This window comes from Hemiscyllium ocellatum, chromosome 20, assembly GCF_020745735.1.
Source record: "Hemiscyllium ocellatum isolate sHemOce1 chromosome 20, sHemOce1.pat.X.cur, whole genome shotgun sequence".
Taxonomy (NCBI): domain Eukaryota; kingdom Metazoa; phylum Chordata; class Chondrichthyes; order Orectolobiformes; family Hemiscylliidae; genus Hemiscyllium; species Hemiscyllium ocellatum.
Genome location: NC_083420.1, coordinates 19,829,577 through 19,846,662, shown reverse-complemented (window position 1 = coordinate 19,846,662; position 17,086 = coordinate 19,829,577). Strand labels below are relative to the sequence as shown.

At 41.1% G+C, this 17,086-nt stretch overlaps 1 protein-coding gene across 2 annotated transcripts in view; it reads right to left on the bottom strand.

Moving 5' to 3' along the window:
- LOC132825163 (arf-GAP with dual PH domain-containing protein 1-like) overlaps nucleotides 1–17,086 on the bottom strand; it is a 127,202-nt gene that overhangs the window by 94,536 nt on the left and 15,580 nt on the right. The window contains exon 1 of one of the 2 annotated variants that reach the window (XM_060840187.1): nucleotides 12,052–12,165. The exons of the other annotated variant lie outside the window; for it this stretch is intronic. The gene's annotated coding sequence lies outside the window, so the exon portion shown is untranslated. Of the gene's footprint in view, nucleotides 1–12,051; nucleotides 12,166–17,086 lie in introns of those variants that run through there. 2 annotated transcript variants of the gene reach the window in all.

Sequence of the window (17,086 nt, the reverse complement as noted above, 5' to 3'; positions counted from 1 at the left end):
GTATTTATTGCCCATCATCAGATGCTCCAAGGACGTGATGGTGGGTCACCTTTTGGAACTACTGCCACCCACATCATGAGGATAGTGGTTTCAAAAACAAAAGTCATGCAGTTCAATATTTGTCGGCTTGCCAGGCAGCAGACAGTTAAGTGACACTCGCATCACTGTGGCTCTGGAGTCATAGCTGGCCAAAGATGGCAGGTTCCTCTTAAAAAAAAAATGGACATTAGCAATCAAGCTTTTCTTTTTTAAAAAAAAGTCTTACTGATGCAGCAATTCCTCTTCAAAATGAAAATCTGGTTTACAAAAACATTAAAATTCACAATCTTTCATGGTGAGGTTTGAAAACTCACTCAACATAAATAGATGTTATGAAGATGTGGGTGTACTGTACCTTTAAGAGGGTTAAAAGAAACAGAACTACCTGACAGCACCAAGTGTTCAGAAAAAAGAAAAAAAACATAACATTTGGTGGAACAACTTGATTAGCTGGTTGCCTGGAAACGACAAAACGGATTCAAATTAGACCAGTTTAAACTATACCCCAGAGAAATACCATACTCCAATCCAGTTTGAATTTAATATAGCGACAATCTCAAAAGCCAATGATGCAATTCAATGCTTTGGGAGTATAAGACCAGGGAAAATTGAACTGTTGAGATGAAAACTGCCAAGCCTATGACATCTGCACACTGCCCAGTAAATAACTCTTTAAAAAAAGGTACCTTTATCAATCAGTAACCTCTGAAGCAGCATCCCCAAGACGACAAAAAGACCGAAAAACAATAGAATGAAAGCTGCTCAGTTTTGAGATGAGAAGTTTTGTTGAGTAAATCATAATCGGGCATTTTATTGGACTAGTGTTATAGAAGGGAAGGTAACAGACAGGTTAGTGTAAGGACTTGTAAATGGCTGTTAATTTATAACAGAGGTTACTCATGGATAAAAGTACCTTTTTGACAGAGCTATTTTCTGGGCAGTGTCCAGACGTCATTGGTTTGGCAATTTCCTCAACTGTTCAATTTTCCCTGGTCTTATACCCCCAAAGCATCAGATTGGGTTACTGAATTTGATATATTGATAATCTTAAAACCCAAACTGGATTGGAGTTTGGCATTTTCCGGAGTATAGTTTAAACTGATTGGCCTAATTAGAATCTGTTTTGTCGTTTCCAGGCAACCAACTAATCAAGTTGTTCCATCAAATGTCACATTTTTCATTCAGAATACTTAGTTCGGTCAGGTAGTTCTGTTTCATTTAACTCTTAAAAAGGTACAGTACACCCACATCTTCATAACATAGAACACCAACATAAACCACAACAAAGAGTCAAATATGGGGGTGGCACAGTGACTCAGTTGTTAGCACTACAGCCTCAGTGCCAGGGACTCAGGTTCAATTCACACCTCAGGCAACTGTGTGGAGTTTGCAAATTCTTCCTGTGACTGCATGGGTTTCCTTTGGGTGCTCCGGTTTCCTCCCATAATCCAAAGATGTGCAGGGCAGGTGAATTGGCCATGCTAAATTGCCCATAGCGTTATGTGCATTAGTCAGGATAGAGGTGTGGGTTACGCTTTGGAGTGTCGGTGGAGACTTGTAGGGCCAAAGGGCCTGTTTCCACACCGGAGAGAATCTAATCTAAATAGCTGTCTTGAATATTTTGTTTCAGACTGGAGTACTCAAAAAGGACCGGAGTTTGGTACCATTTGGATTCCAATATTCTTTGACTAAAAAGAATGATAAATATCAACAATATAAAACTAAGAATTGCAGGTACAGAAAGTTAGTTTCTTAAAGAGTCACCAGACGCTAATGTTAACTCTGCTTTCTCCCCACAGACCTGCTGAATTTTGCTGGCAATTTCTCTTTTTGTGGAAAAAAAGCAGTGGTGCCTCTACAGAAGACTGCTGAACAACACGACAGCAATATCAGCATCACACAAGATGTAACCCACTGTATTTGGGTTCATTTCCATTATAAAATCATCTTGATAGCAGACAGCACCACAGTTGGGCAGCAGCTGGTATCTCCACGAACAGTCGCAACCCAAGAATTGGGCACAGCCAGCAATTTGAAACACATGAGGAATCATTGGAGGCATACAGTTTCTGTCCCAATTGTCAGAATAACTTAATCTCAGATGCATTTGTTGGGTCTCCAAACTTTCAATTGGTATAGGTCTGTGTTGTGTAGGGCTGTCTCTATTGGAATACAACAAGTGGCTCTAATCCTTTGTGAGATGTTTGTGTGCACGTTGGCATCAAATGTAGACTTGGTGTATAGTTGCAGATTAATACATGCACCAGTTTGACTTCAGCTTTCCCTAATTTTGGGATGTGATCAGATTGCCTCACCAGCTATACTTCAGAGACATTCATTGGATACTTTTGGCAAGTTTTGCAATCATAACATACTGTAACCATCAACACTTGGCGACCATTCCTGCATTTATTTCTAGCTTAATCCTATTCAGTCTCTGGACTAATTTATCTCGGCTAGAGCTCGAATGAAACTAGACTTCAGCTTCTTGGCAATTAATTCAGTTTGAACTACATTTATTTTTCACACAGACGTGCACAAAAAACCTCATGTTAAATCATTGTTCTGAACTACATGCACTGTTCCTCTCCCAACATCTAAAACCCGCAAAATTATGTTGATTTGACTCTCAAAAGGACCATAATTGGGCCAAATTAAGAACAGGTTGGGAAGTTCCAAATCGGTTTGACTCAGCAGGAAGCTGGATTTCAGTCACTGCTATGGTAACACTGATCCAGCTCAACTCGATTGCAGCACCGAGTGTGCTATTCTGTACAGGCACTATTTCTTCGAATGAGAAACTAAGCAGAGATCCTATTCCACTTCTGTTCACAGACAGACAAACTCCATGGTATTATTTCAAAGAAGAAGAAGAATTGAAAAATCTTAATCTATTGGACCAAGTTTAATTTGGATAAATGTGACGTACTGCATTTTGGTAAAATAAAAAGAACAGGACTTATACAGTCAATGATAATGTTGCCAAACAGGACAGTGGCTCAGACACAATTATTAGAAGAAATTTTAGTCACACACAGACAGGGTGGTGAAGGCTGTGTTTAGCATGCATGCCATCATTGCACGGAGCATAAAAATTGGGATTGGGATGTCATGTTGTGGCTGTACTGGATGTTAGTGAGGCCTTTTCTGGAGTATGGTGTACAGTTTTGGTTGCCATGCTATAGGAAAGATATTATTAAATTGTAAATCCTTTTTGCAACCTTTTCCAAGGATGTTGCTGGGATTGAGGGTTTGAGTTATAAGGAGACTGTGGGATCTTTTCCCCTGGAGGTTGATAGACAACTTAGAGAGGTTTACAAAATCATGAGGCACACATTTAAAGTGAATAGCAAAAGCTAGGGTAGGGAAGCTCAAAATTAGAGAGCATAATTTTAAGATGAGAGATTTGAAAAAAAATTAAGAAAAGGGCTGGAGGAGCAGCATTTTCACACAAACAAAGGGTGATTCATGTGTGGAATTAATGACAGGAAGAGGTAAATGCAGATACTGTAACATTTAAAAACATTTGGACAGGTACATGAACAGGAAAAATTTAGAGTGAAATGGGCCAAAAGCACACAATGGGACTATATTAATTTGGGAAACCTGGTCAGCATGGACGAGTTGAACCGAAGGGTCCATTTCTATTTTGTATAGCGCTATAAATGCTATCCCTAGTGTTTTGGCCAGCATTTATCACTAAAGCCATAGATTATTTGGCCACTTCATTGGCTCATGTTCATGAGCCAACTGTGCTCATATACCTCCAAGTCCACCAACAATGACACTTCTAAAGTGCTTCCATTGGCTGTGAAATGTTGAGAGCAGAGAGGTTGTGACAGGTGCCATATAAATGTAAGCCTTCTTTTAAATCATTGGCCACTTTAGTGCATTCAGCAAAGCCGTGAAACAGCAGCATGAAAATACATGGAAAGATGAGCCTTCAGGAACTATAGCCACACCCAGTCCAGTTCCCTTTCAACAGCCCCATGCTGAATCAGCAATGCTAAGTTGATCTGCGTCTAGACTTAAACTTTTTTTAACATTCTAAGTACAAAGGAAACAAAGTTTAAGTTTCCTTTGTAAGGAGGTGGTATCACTAACAAATTTTCAGATTCACTTCTATATTTCTTTTGCTGCTAGCTCTCCATAACCCTGCATGCTTGTTTTAAAAAACCTTTGGGGCCATCACAAGAATGTATGATCTTCTAAACTTTTTGCAAAGTAACATAAGAGTTGAGACTTTGTATTAAAGTTGTCCCACAGTTTCTGTTCTATGACCAGAAACTGTAATAAACTATACAATCAAATACAGTTGTAAAGGACTCCAATAAAGCACCACGATACAAACTACATAACATTTTCTCCAAATAATTGTATGAACAACTTCTTTGCTGCTTATTTGCCCTCATGGTGTGCAGTTTAACTTAAATTACAATTGTGACTACACTTAAAAAAAATGTACCTTCCTCATGAAAGAATGGAGACACATCCAGAGGTCCTGTAAACTTCTATATTAAAAACAAATGCATCCAGAGGTTTTATTTCAGACCTGAATTAAGCAGTGGTGCAACTTTTATATAGAGGTCTTTTGGAAAGATGTACACAATTTTGAGCTTCCCAATCTCCTTTTGTTGAGCTTTCACTGGATTGGGATGGGGTGAGGGCAGCAGGTCCAGGGTGACAGGAAACATTCTGAAATAATATGCACATGACAAATATTTTACTGATCACATCAAATTCTCACTTATGGGATCAGCCAAGGTTCAGTTGGCAGTATGCTCACCTCAGGGTCAGAATGGAGTGGGCTCATGCCAATTACTTCCACACTAGCTACTCTTTAACACTCAAGTGCCCACCTAATCACAGGCAATACTACAGCTGACTCACCAAGAACAACCTGTGTTAACAATCAAGTTATCGCAATCTGCATCAGTCTCAAAATACCTGAAATACAGAGGCACGATTTGAAATTTCCATTAAGTCTGGAATCATGACTGTCAGATTGTCATGGAGTCCTACAGCAGAGAGACAGGCCCTTCAGACAAACTGATCCATGCCAACCAAAATGTCAGTCCACACTAACCCTGTTTCCCTGCACTTGGCCCATATCTTTAACTATGCACTTGTCCAAATGCCTTTTCAATGTTGTTAATCTAGCAGCCTCAACCACTTCCACAGGTGTACCATCCTGTGTAAAAACACTGCCACTCAGGTTCCCATTTATTCTTTTCCCCTCCAACCTTAAACTGATGTCCTTTAGTCCTCAATTCCCTAATCTTAGGAAAAAGACTGAATGCATTCATCCTATCCACACCTAATAATCTTATACACTTCTATATAAAAAAAGTTCCCTTCAGTCTCCTATGCTGTAAAAGGAAAAAGTCCTAGCTTTTCCAACCTTTTGATAGCTCAGACCATGGAATCCAGGCAACATCTTTAACTTTCTTCTGCAATCTTTCCAATTTAGTAACATCCTTCCTATAATAAGGTGACGAAAACTGAACCCAGTATTCCAAGTGCCGTCTCACCAACATCCTGCACAACTGCAACATAAACTTTTCAACTTCAATACTGAATGCCCTGACTGATGAAGGCCAGTGTGCCAACAGCCTTCTTCCCTGCCCTGTTTACCTGTGACTCTACCTTCAGAGAACTGTGCACCTGAACTCCAAGATCCCTCTGTTCCACTAGACTCCTTATGGCTCTACCATTCACTATGAAACCCCTACCTTTCCAAAGTGCAAGACCTCAAACTTAATCTACATTAAACTCCATTTGCCATTTCTCGGCCCACTTCCCCATCTGATCAAGGTCCTGCTGCAATTTCCGATAACCTTCCTCACTGTCCATGATACCACCTATTTTAGTGTCATCAGACTTACTAATCATGTCTTGTACATTCTCACCCAAAGTATTGATATAGATAACAAACAACAATGGGCCTAGCACTGACCCAGGGCACTCCACTAGTCATAGGCCTCCAGTCTGACAAGAATCCTCCACAATTATCTTCTGTTTCCTACCATCAAACCCATTTTATATCTAATTTGTCAGCTCGCCCTGGATTCCAGGCAATCTAACCTACGAGAGCAGCCTACCATATGGAACTTTATCAAAAACCTTACTGAAATCAATTTAGACCTCATATACCGCCCTACTCTTGTTAACCTTCTTGGTCATTTCAAATAACACTAACAAATTATGAACATCTTTAAACATATTGCGAGTCCAGGATTATTTGTAAAATCTCTGAAAGATAGAAAGCCCCTATAATTCCCATCTCATGCAACAAAGGGACAGTGGTGTGGAAGGAGATGGGAAATGGGGTGAGGAGTATAATCACTTGATCTTGACCAAGCATATATATAAAAAAAACACTAGATTAGACAGAGCTGCTGAAGGCACTGCCCTAGTGGTATTATCACTAAACTATTGATCTAAGTAATGTTCTAGGAACCAGAGTTCAAAGTCTCACCATGGTAGATGGTGAAGTTTGAATTCAAAAAAAACAAAAAAAATTGAGAGTGTAATGATGGCCATGAATATTATTCAAAAACCCATCTGATTCACTAGTCACCTTTCAGGAAGGAATCGGTCATCCTAACCCAGTCTGGCCTACATGTGACTCCAGACCTACCAGTAATGTAATTGACTTTCAACTGCCCTTTAGGCATGGGCAATAAATGTTGGCCTAGCCACGATGCCCACAACTCAAAATAAATCATGTGAAATTAGTCACCCATTCTGAAATCAAAATAGCTGTTATATTCACCTCTTCATTCCCATCAGTTTTACAACAGTAATGGGTGCAACTATAAAGCTGACTAAAAGCCTACTCCCTATTTTAATAGACACTGTCCATTTCTCGTCATTTCAGTAATCATAAAACTAGCACTGTCCAAATGGAGGCAGTAATGAAAATTTCTTGCCATATACCTCAGCGATACTGAACTAAATTATATCTCCACACAAAAGGAAAATGGTGTTACGATGTGGGAGATGCTGAAAAAAGGTTAAATGTATACAGTCAGTGACATTTTGAGATGTTCGGTCAACCATTCCACAGTATTTATTTAATTTAATCAGAAGCACGTTCTCATATTTTGGCCATTGCCTGGCCCTTTAAGCTGATGCAGTGATTCATGCTTGTAGCATTAGTTACTTCTACACCCAATGATAAACTCTAACAGGAGGTAGGAATACCATCAGGACACCATGCGAAAAGATTAAAATGATGTTAACACACGAGTTGGAGTCAGTGAGGCATTAGTTCGACTCAGCCACATTCCTGACAGTCTACACTCAGGAGATTAAAAAGGTTGCCCTTTGCTTCCATGGGATTTAGCCTACTTCATCCTCCACCAGTCAGCTGCAAAAAAAAGTATTTTTTTTAAATCTAGTGTCAGAGTGAAAAAGCAAAAACAGTTATTCATTTTTGGTACTTCCTCAGCTCATTAATATATTGTTGTCACTGAGTCAATATACTTTAGTGTGGTGAAAATTGATTCTTGTGCAATACTCTTGATTCATCATCTAAAGTGCCCCCATTACAATCACCTGTTGTGACAAATCCATTGTCATCACACTGCCTGGGAGTCAATATTACCAATGAAAAAGAAACATGACATTCTGCAGATGCTAGAAATCTGACATAAGAACAGAATATAGGGGAAGCAGATCAGGCAAAATATGCGACAGAGAGAAACAGAGTTAAGGCTGAAGGCAATTGCTTTTAACTAGAACCTGCTGATTTGGAACATTAACGGTTTTTCTCCCCACGAAAGCTTCAGTATTTCTAGTGTTTGGTTTGTCTGTCTCTTCCGCTCTCTGCTGTTACAATTGGAACAAGGGGAGAAAAATTGGCTCCCCGCTTTTAAAACTCCTGTTGTTCACAACAAACTTGCATTAACATAGCACCTTTCACAACCACAGGATATCCCAAATTAGAATTTTTGCTTCTTTAAGCATATGACCATCACATTTCAATTAAAATACAATTTGCTAGAAAATGAGGGTGCTCATTACAAGCTTTTGTTGAATGTTAAAGGAAAGGAGGAATTTTTACACGCATGTTTTTTTTAAAAAAAAAAGAGGGTCTACTACATGGAAAATAAAAATTTACCCAGTTAAAAACACTTCTTAGAGCCCTTAAAAAGGTGTTGGATTCTTAACTTCAGGCGATAGTTATTAATGGTTGACTCAGATCTTCAGCAGTAGTAGAGTCTGCAGACCTTGGAGTTTTCTGTAAATGGTTGTTTGCCCAATTTGTTTTTCCAAACCAAATGCTGTTTTTCAAGATGACTAGAGTAACAGTCAGAGAAACAGCTTTTGTAGTCATAAATAAGTTTACTTCCCAGCGGTCTGCTGCTGTAAAATACAAGTTCACTGTGTTGTGGTTTAGCTCCATTGTCTTTTCAAACTGGTTAATTGGTGTGCAACCCTGTCATCTCCCAATATGTGAAATTACCACATACACGAATAAACAGAACATGCAAACTTCTCGATTCGGACTCAGTTGCCTGATTCTGTCCTTGGGGGTGGCACAGTGATTAGCACTGCTGCCTCACAGCACCAGGGACTCCGGTTCAATTCATTTCCACCTCCCCCCCCCCCGCCCCACCTTTCCTCAGTCCCAACCCTCAGACTCAGCACCGCCTTCTTGACCTGCAATCTTTTTTCCTGATCTCTCCACGCCCACCCTCTCTCCGGCCTACCACCCCCACCTTAACCTCCTTCCATCTATCTTATTCCCAGCGCCCTTCCCCCAAGTCCCTCCTCCCTACCTTTTATCTTCGCCTGCTTGGCACACCCTCCTCATTCCTGAAGGGCTTATGCCAAAAATGTCGATTCTCCTGCTCCTTTGATGCTGCCTGATCTGCTGCACTTTTCCAGCAACACATTTTTAAGCAAGGGTCCTGAAGGGTCAGGCCAGGAACACTTTCTCTTGCTCCTCAGATACTGGCTGACCTGCCATTCTTGATCCAGAATCTAATCCACTAATGCAAATTCACCTCAAAAAACAACCCAGAAAATTCATTCTTTGTTGTACTTGATTAAGCCATTCTTTCCACTCAGTCCCATCCCAGACTACTTTATCAAGAAACAGGACACTTAACACAAATTAACAGCTAAAACAACCCCAGATGCTGTTGATCAGAAACAGAAGTTGCTGGAAAAGCTCAGCAGGTCTGGCAGCATCTATGAAGAGAAATCAAAGTTAACGTTTCAGGTGTGGGGATCCTTCCTCAGGGCTGATTGCAGCAAGGAAAGGTTTGCTTATATGGAGAAGATAGGGTGGGGAAGGGATGGGGGGGTTGGCGGAGGAGAGCGGTTAAGAAGTAAACAATAGGTAGGGATAGAGGTCAAAAAAGGACGAACAGCAGTTATAGAATGATAGAGATGTACAGCACAGAAACAGATCCTTCAGTCCGACCCGTCCATATATCCCAACACAATCTAGTCCCACCTGCCAGCACCCACGCTCTTATTCATATACCCATCCAGAGGCCTTTTAAATGTTGCAATCGTACTAGGCTCCACCATTTCCTCTGGCAACTCATTCCATACACTCACCACCTTCTGCGTGAAAAAGTTGCCCCTTAGGGGATATAAACTTAGGGGGTTTAAAAGTTGCCTCATTTAGATCTTTCCCCTCTCACCCTAAACCTATGCCCTCCAGTTCTCAAGTCCCCACCCAGGGAAGAGAGAGACTTTGTCTATTTATCCAATCCTTGTCCCTCATGGTTTTATAAACCTCTATAAAAAGGTCACCCCTCAGCCTCCGACGCTCCAGGGAAAACAGCCCCAGCCTATTCAACCTCTCCCTCTAAAATCCTCCAACCCTGGCAACATCCCAGCCACGTTGACTATCCCTAATCAGTCTTTGCCTTTCCAAATACATGTGCATCTTGTCCCTCAGGATTTCCTCCAACACCTTGCCCACCACCGACGTCAAGCTCACTGGTCTATAGTTCCTGAAGAAGGGCTTATGCCAGAAACGTCGATTCTCCTGATCCTTGGATGCTGCGTGACCTGCTGCACTTTTCCAGCAACACATTTTTCAGCTGATCTCCAGCATCTGCAGCCCTCACTTTCTCCTGTTGTTCTTACCACCCTTCTTAAACAGTGGCACCACCTTTGCCAACCTCCAGTCTTTTGGCACCTCACCTGTGACTATCAATGACCCAAATATCTCAGCAAGGGGCCCAGTAATCCCTTCCCTAGCTTCCCACAGAGTTCTAGGATACATCAGATCAGGTCCTGGGGCTTTTGCCCGAACATTGATTTGCCTGCTCCGGAGGTGTGCTTTTGCAGCGCCACTCTAACCTAGACTCTGATTTCCAGTATCTGCAGTCCTCACTTTTGCCTGGGGATTTATCCACTTATGCATTTCAGACATCCTGCACTTCCTCCTCTGTAATATGGACATTTTGAGATGTCACCATCAATTTCCCTACATTCTAGACCTTCTATGTCCTTTTCCACAGTAAACACGGATTCAAAATATTAGTTTCGTATCTGCCCATCTCTGCAGCTCCACACAAAGGCTGCCTTATTCTCTCCCTAGCTACCCTTTTGTCCTTAATGTATTTATAACACCCTTTGGACTCTCCTTAACCCTATTTTTCCAGAGTTAGCTCATATCCCATTTTTAGCCTCCCGATTTCCCTCTTAAGTATACTCCTACTTCCTTTATACGCCAAGGATTCACTCGATCGATCCTGTCTGTACCTTACATATGCTTCCTTCTTTTTCTGAACCACACCCTGAATTTCTCCAGTCATCTAGCATTCCCTACTCCTACCAGCCTTTCCTTTTTCCCCTCACAGGAATATACTGTCTCTGGACTCTCGTTATCACCTTTCTGAAGGCTATCCATTTTCCAGCTGTCTCTGTGCCCAATCAGCTTTTGAAAGTTCTTGCCTAATACCGTCAAAATTGGTATTCCTCCAAATTAGAACTTCAACTTTTAGATGCAGTCTATCCTTTTCCATCACTATTTTAAAACTAATAGAATTATGGTCACTAGCTCCAAAGTGCTCCCCCATTAACACTTCAATCACCCGCCCTGCTTATTTCCTAAGAGTAGGTCAAGTTTGCACCTTCCATATACGGAATCAGAAAATTTTCTTGTACATGCTTAACAAATTCCTCTCCATCTAAACCCTTAACACTATGGCCGTCCCAGTCTAGGTTTGGAAAGTTAAAATCCCCTACCACAACCACTATTATCCTTACAGATAACAGATCTCTTTACGAAATCTCTCAATTTCTCTCCGACTATTAGAAGGTCTATAATAAAATCCCAATAAGGTGATCATCCCTTTTTGTCCAACACAAAACTTCCCTGGATGCATTCCAAGAATATCCTCCTTCAGTGTAGCTGTAATGCTATCTTTGATCAAAAACACCACTCCCCCTCTTCTCCTGCCTTCCTTGCTGTGCTTCCTGTAGCATTTGTATCTTGGAATATTACTCTTGGACAAAAGTCTATCATGATCTGGCTGGGAGGGTCAATAGCGTTAATGGACGCTGTTCGTGGATAACAATGGGTCATGTGACTCATTAACAGCTATTGTCTAATAAAGTATGGTTTAAATAACCACTTGTACTTGGATCACTTACACTTTCCACCTCTTGAACTTTGCTCTTTCTTAGATAGTAAACCATTTTAATAATTAATTGCATTTACACAGCTTCTAAAAAAAAGGTACACCATGTTTAAACTTGAATCCACAGTTGCAGTTCCAACTGTTAGCTCGATTTCCAAGAAAACCCAAAATTAGTTAAGCAAAAGAAAAACCAAAGACTTGGTTTTACAGAGCACTTTTCATATTCTCTGAATCCAATGAAGGACTTGTGAAAGTACAGTCACTGTCCTCACAGAAATACAATTTGTGCCAAACTCCTACAGACAGTAATGTCATGATTAACTAGATAATCCAGTTTTCTGATGTTAATTGAGGGATAAATATTGATCAGAATACTAGTACTAATGCCCTTACCTACCTTCAAGTAGTGCTATGGGACCTTTTATGTCCACCACAGATAGGGAGAAGAGGCCACAGCTTAACGTCCCATCTGAAAAGATGACACCTTGACAACGCAGCACTCGGGCAGTACAGCACTGATGTGCCAGCCCAGATTTCTGAAGTTTAAAAAAAAAATCACACAACACCAGGTTATAGTCCAACAGGTTTAATTGGAAGCATTAGCTTTCAGAGCACCGGTCCTTAATCAGGTGGTTGAGGACAATTGTAAGACAATTTATAGTAAAATAAATTTGCTATAAATTCTGTGTCTTACAGTCGTTGGACTATAACATGGTGTGTGATTTTTAAACTTTGTACACCCCAGTCCAACACCGGCACCTCCAAATCAGATGATTTCTGAAGTCAGACTGGATTCTGGAACCTTGCCACTCAGGCCAGTGTGCTACCAATTGAGCCACAGTTGACTGCCAAGAACTCAGTGGTTATGCCTTAAAGAGACATGGCAGTGTTTTGTTTCGCACAATAAAATGTTGGATAAATACAGATGGCATGGTGGCTCAGCAGTTGACAATACTGCCTCACAGCACCAGGGACCTGGGTTTGATTCCAGGTTTGGGCGACTGTCTGAGTTTGACATTCTCCGCTTGTCTGTGCGGGTTTCCTCCGGATGCTCCAGTTTCCTCTCACAATCTAAAGATGTGCAGGTTAGGTGAATTGGCCGTGCTAAATTGCCCATAGCGTTCAGGGATATGCAGCTTAGCTGCATTAGTCAGGGGTAAATGTAGAGTAGAGTAATGGGGAATGAGACTGGGTGGATACTCTGAGGGTCAGTGTGGACTTGTTGGGCTGAAGGGCCTGTTTCCACACTGTAGGAATACTAAGATTCCAATAAGGATATTCACCAACAGGATTGAATTCAAAAGTCTTGCACAACACAAGGTTTAAAAAAAACCATCAAAAAAGGGTGAGCCACAGTGACAATGATTCCAATATCAGTGTTTATGCTTCATTAGGATTCCCTGCCATTATTCTTGAACAAATCCAAATCAACATATTCTCTATTACTCCCTCTCGTGCTTATCTAGTTTCCCTTGAAACTACCTATACTCTTCACCTCATTAGATCAAAGATAAATAATCGGCCAGTACATTGGAAGAGCAGTAATCATCCCCAAACAATACCATACGATTTCTAAATCTATCAGGACACTAACCACATCTCACATTTTTTTAAAAAAAATCATTTACAGGTGTCACAGGCTCGAGCATTTATTGCTCAATTATCAATTGCCCAAAAAATTGAACTAGTTTGCTGTGTCTCTGGAATCTCATGTAGGCAAGGACAAATTTCCCTCTCTGGAAAAGAATGTGCGATTCAGATGAGTTTTAACCACAAATTGACAATCGTTGCCAGTAGTTCACCTTCTGCCAGTGCTATAGGAAAGATTAGAGTAGATTATTTACAGTGCCGCCCCTAAAAAGTTTATTGCTGGCAGCAGTGGGATGTTGTGAAACTTGAAAGGGTTCAGAAAAGATTTACAAGGATGTTGCCAGGGTTGGAGGGTTTGAGCTATAGGGAGAGGCTGAATAGAGTCATAGAGTCAAAAGATGTACAAGATGGAAACAGACCCTTCGGTCCAACCAGTCCATGCCGGCCAGATATCCCAACCCAATCTAGTCCCACTTGCCAACACCTGGCCCATATCCCTCCAACCTTTCCTATTCATATACCCATCCAAATGCCTTTTAATGTTGCAATTGTACCAGCCTCCACCACTTCCTCTGCCAGCTCATTCCATACACATACCACCCTGTGTGAAAAAGGTCTCTTTTATATCTTTCCCCTCTCACCTTAAACCTGTGCCCTCCTGTTCTGGACTCCCCAACCCCTGGGAAAAGACTTTGCCTATTTACTCTAATCAATGCCCCTCAATTTTGTAAACCCCATAAAGGTCACCCCTCAGCCTCCAATGCTCCAAGGAAAACAGCCCCAGCCTGTTCAGCCTCTCCCTATAGCTCAAATCCTCCAACACTGACAACATCCTCGTAAATCTTTTGTGAACCCTTTCAAGTTTCACAACATCTTTCTGATAGGAAGGAGACCAGAATTACACAACATTCCAACAGTGGCCTAACTAATGTCCTGTACAGCCCCAATGTGACCTCCCAACCCCTGTACTCAATACTCTGACCAATAAAGGAAAGCATACCAAATGCCTTCCTCACTATCTGCGATTCTACTTTCAAGGAGCTATGAACCTGCACTCCAAGGTCTTTGTTCAGCAGTACTCCCTAGAGCCTTACCATTTGCTTTCCCAAAATGCAACACCTCACATTTATCTGAATTAAACTCCATCTGCCACTTCTCAGCCCATTGGCCCATCTGGTCCAGATCCTGTTGGAATTGGAGGTAGCCCTCTTCACTGTCCACTACACCTCCAATTTTGGTGTCATCTGCAAACTTATTAACTGTACTTCTTATGCTCACATCCAAAATAGTTTATGGAAATGACAAAAAGTAGAGGATCCAGCATCGATTCTTGTGGCACTCCATTGGTCACAGGCCTCCAGTTTGAAAAACAACCCTCCACCACCACCCTCTGTCTTCTACCTTTGAGCCAGTTATATCCAAATGGCTAGTTCTCCCTGTATTCCGTGAGATCTGACCTTGCTAATCAGTTTCCCATGGGGAACCTTATCGAATGCCTTACTGAAGTCCATATAGATCACATTTGCCGCTCTGCCCTCAATCCTGTTACTTTCTCAAAAAAAAACTCAATCAAGTTTGTGAGACATGATTTCTCACACACAAAGCCATGTTGACTATCCCTAATCAGTGCTTGCCTTTCCAAATACATGTACATCCTGTCTCAGGATTCCCTCCAACAACTTGCCTACCACTGACAACAGGCTCACAGGTCTATAGTACCCTGGCTTGTCCTTACCACCCCTCTTAAACAATGGCACCATGTTAGCCAGCCTCCAGTCTTCTGGCACCTCACCTGCGACTATTGATGATACAAATATCTCAGCAAGAGGCCCAGCAATCACTTCTCTCGCTTCCCATAGAATTCTAGGCTATACCTGATCAGATCCTGGGGATTTATCCACCTTTACCAGTTTCAAGACATCCAGCATAGGCTGGGGCAGTTTACCCTGGAGCATCGAGGCAGAGGGGTGAATTATAGAGGTTTATAAAATCATAAGGGACATGGATACAGTACATAGACAAGGTCTTTTCCCTGGATTGGGGGAATCCAGAAGTTGAGGGCAAAGGTTTAGGGTGAGAGGGGAAATATATAAAAAGGGACCTTAGGGTAACATTTTCACAAAAGGCTGGTGCAAGTATGATAGGAGTTGCCAGAGGAAGTGGTGGAGGCTGGCACAATTGCAACATTTAATAGGAAGGGTTTAATAAGATATGGGCCAAGTGCTGACAAATGGGACTAAATTAAAATTTAGGGCATCTGGTCGGCAGAGTTGAACTGAAGGGACTATTTCGGTGCTATACACAGAGTTACAGAGACGTAATGCCTTCTAGTGAAGAATGTTTGTAAAAGAAAGAATTCAGCTGGATTGTAATATTTGGAGTGCAAGACTCTGTTGCCACACTCTTGACACCAAGGCCCACGTACCAGAACTTTCAGACAAGAGCACGAGCACCTTATAACCCAGTGCAAGCTACTTATATTAATTGCGTTCAACTGTCTGCTTAATTTACATCAACTACCTGCATTCATTTAAGCCCCCCCAAAAAATAGACACAGATAAACACCGGCTCCAGAGTAAGGAGCTGAACGATTGAAGTGTGCCACATTATTTCAATATGGTTATCTTCTCTATTTACAACTTGCTTTGCATCAACAAATCTCCTTATGTACCTTCTGTACTGCAACTTAAAATCAGATTATCAAAAAAATTTCAACAGAATCATGCTTTGCTTTCTGGAAGTTACAAGTTGCACATGATCAAAGTGTTAACGAAAAGCAGAAAATTGATCATTTTTAACATATTGCCAATAAATATAAAACAGTGTAAAGATTGGCTTCAGTTGATTCCATGGAAGGTAAAAAGGAAGGTAGGCTGGGAAATGATGGTGTGTAATTTGAGAACTGGGTAAACCCATACACAATCAGAAGATTCCAGGACATATACAACTTCTTATCACTGAAGGATAACAATGGAAGTCAACTAATAACATTTCAAAAATCTTCAGTCCTCGATGGTGTATTGGGTAAACTAGGATATTGTTGATCACACACAGTATCTTATTTTTAAAAAAGATTTATCCAGAAATGTGAAAGGCACCAGCATTTACTGACCATTCCCAATTACCTTGAGAAGGTGGTAGCAAGCTACCTTCCTGAATTATTGATGTTCCTTCATGCCTGCACTATCGTTGGACTTTTTAAGGTAACCTTTGTAGTACAACTCTGCAGACTAAAATAGCTGGATTGCTAACTTTGTGCACTGCGAGGTGATATAGACTTTGCTATTTTGAGCAGGGTGGGGAACGGACAGTACTTTAATAGATTGTCTGAAACAAGAGCAATAAACTCTTATTTAGTCCAGCTGACATTTCTGTTACGATAGTATCAATATAGAAGCTACAATTTAAGCAGAGATTAAAAATTGATGGACACAGCTGTAGTGACAAAAATATATAGAACAACAGATTTTCAAATGCTTCATGATGTGATGCTATTCTAAGTCAATAAATCAACTAGGAGAAAGTGAGGACTGCAAATGTTGGAGATCAGAGTCGAGACTGTGGTGATGGAAAAGCAGGTCAGGCAGCATCAGAGGAGCAGAAGAATCAACTGATTCAGGGCTGAAGGGCTTATGCCAGAAATGTCTCCTGCTCCTTAGTTGCTGCATGATCTGCTGTGCTTTTTCAGCACCACATTCTCGACTAAGTCAATAAATCAGTCATTCCCAAGGCTTGATATCCAGCTTCCTACTTGCTTCACCTGTCACTTTCATTCCAATCAGCCCCACGTCATAACATTTTTCACAATGCTCTTTTAACCAAGCTCTATTTACCCTATGGAA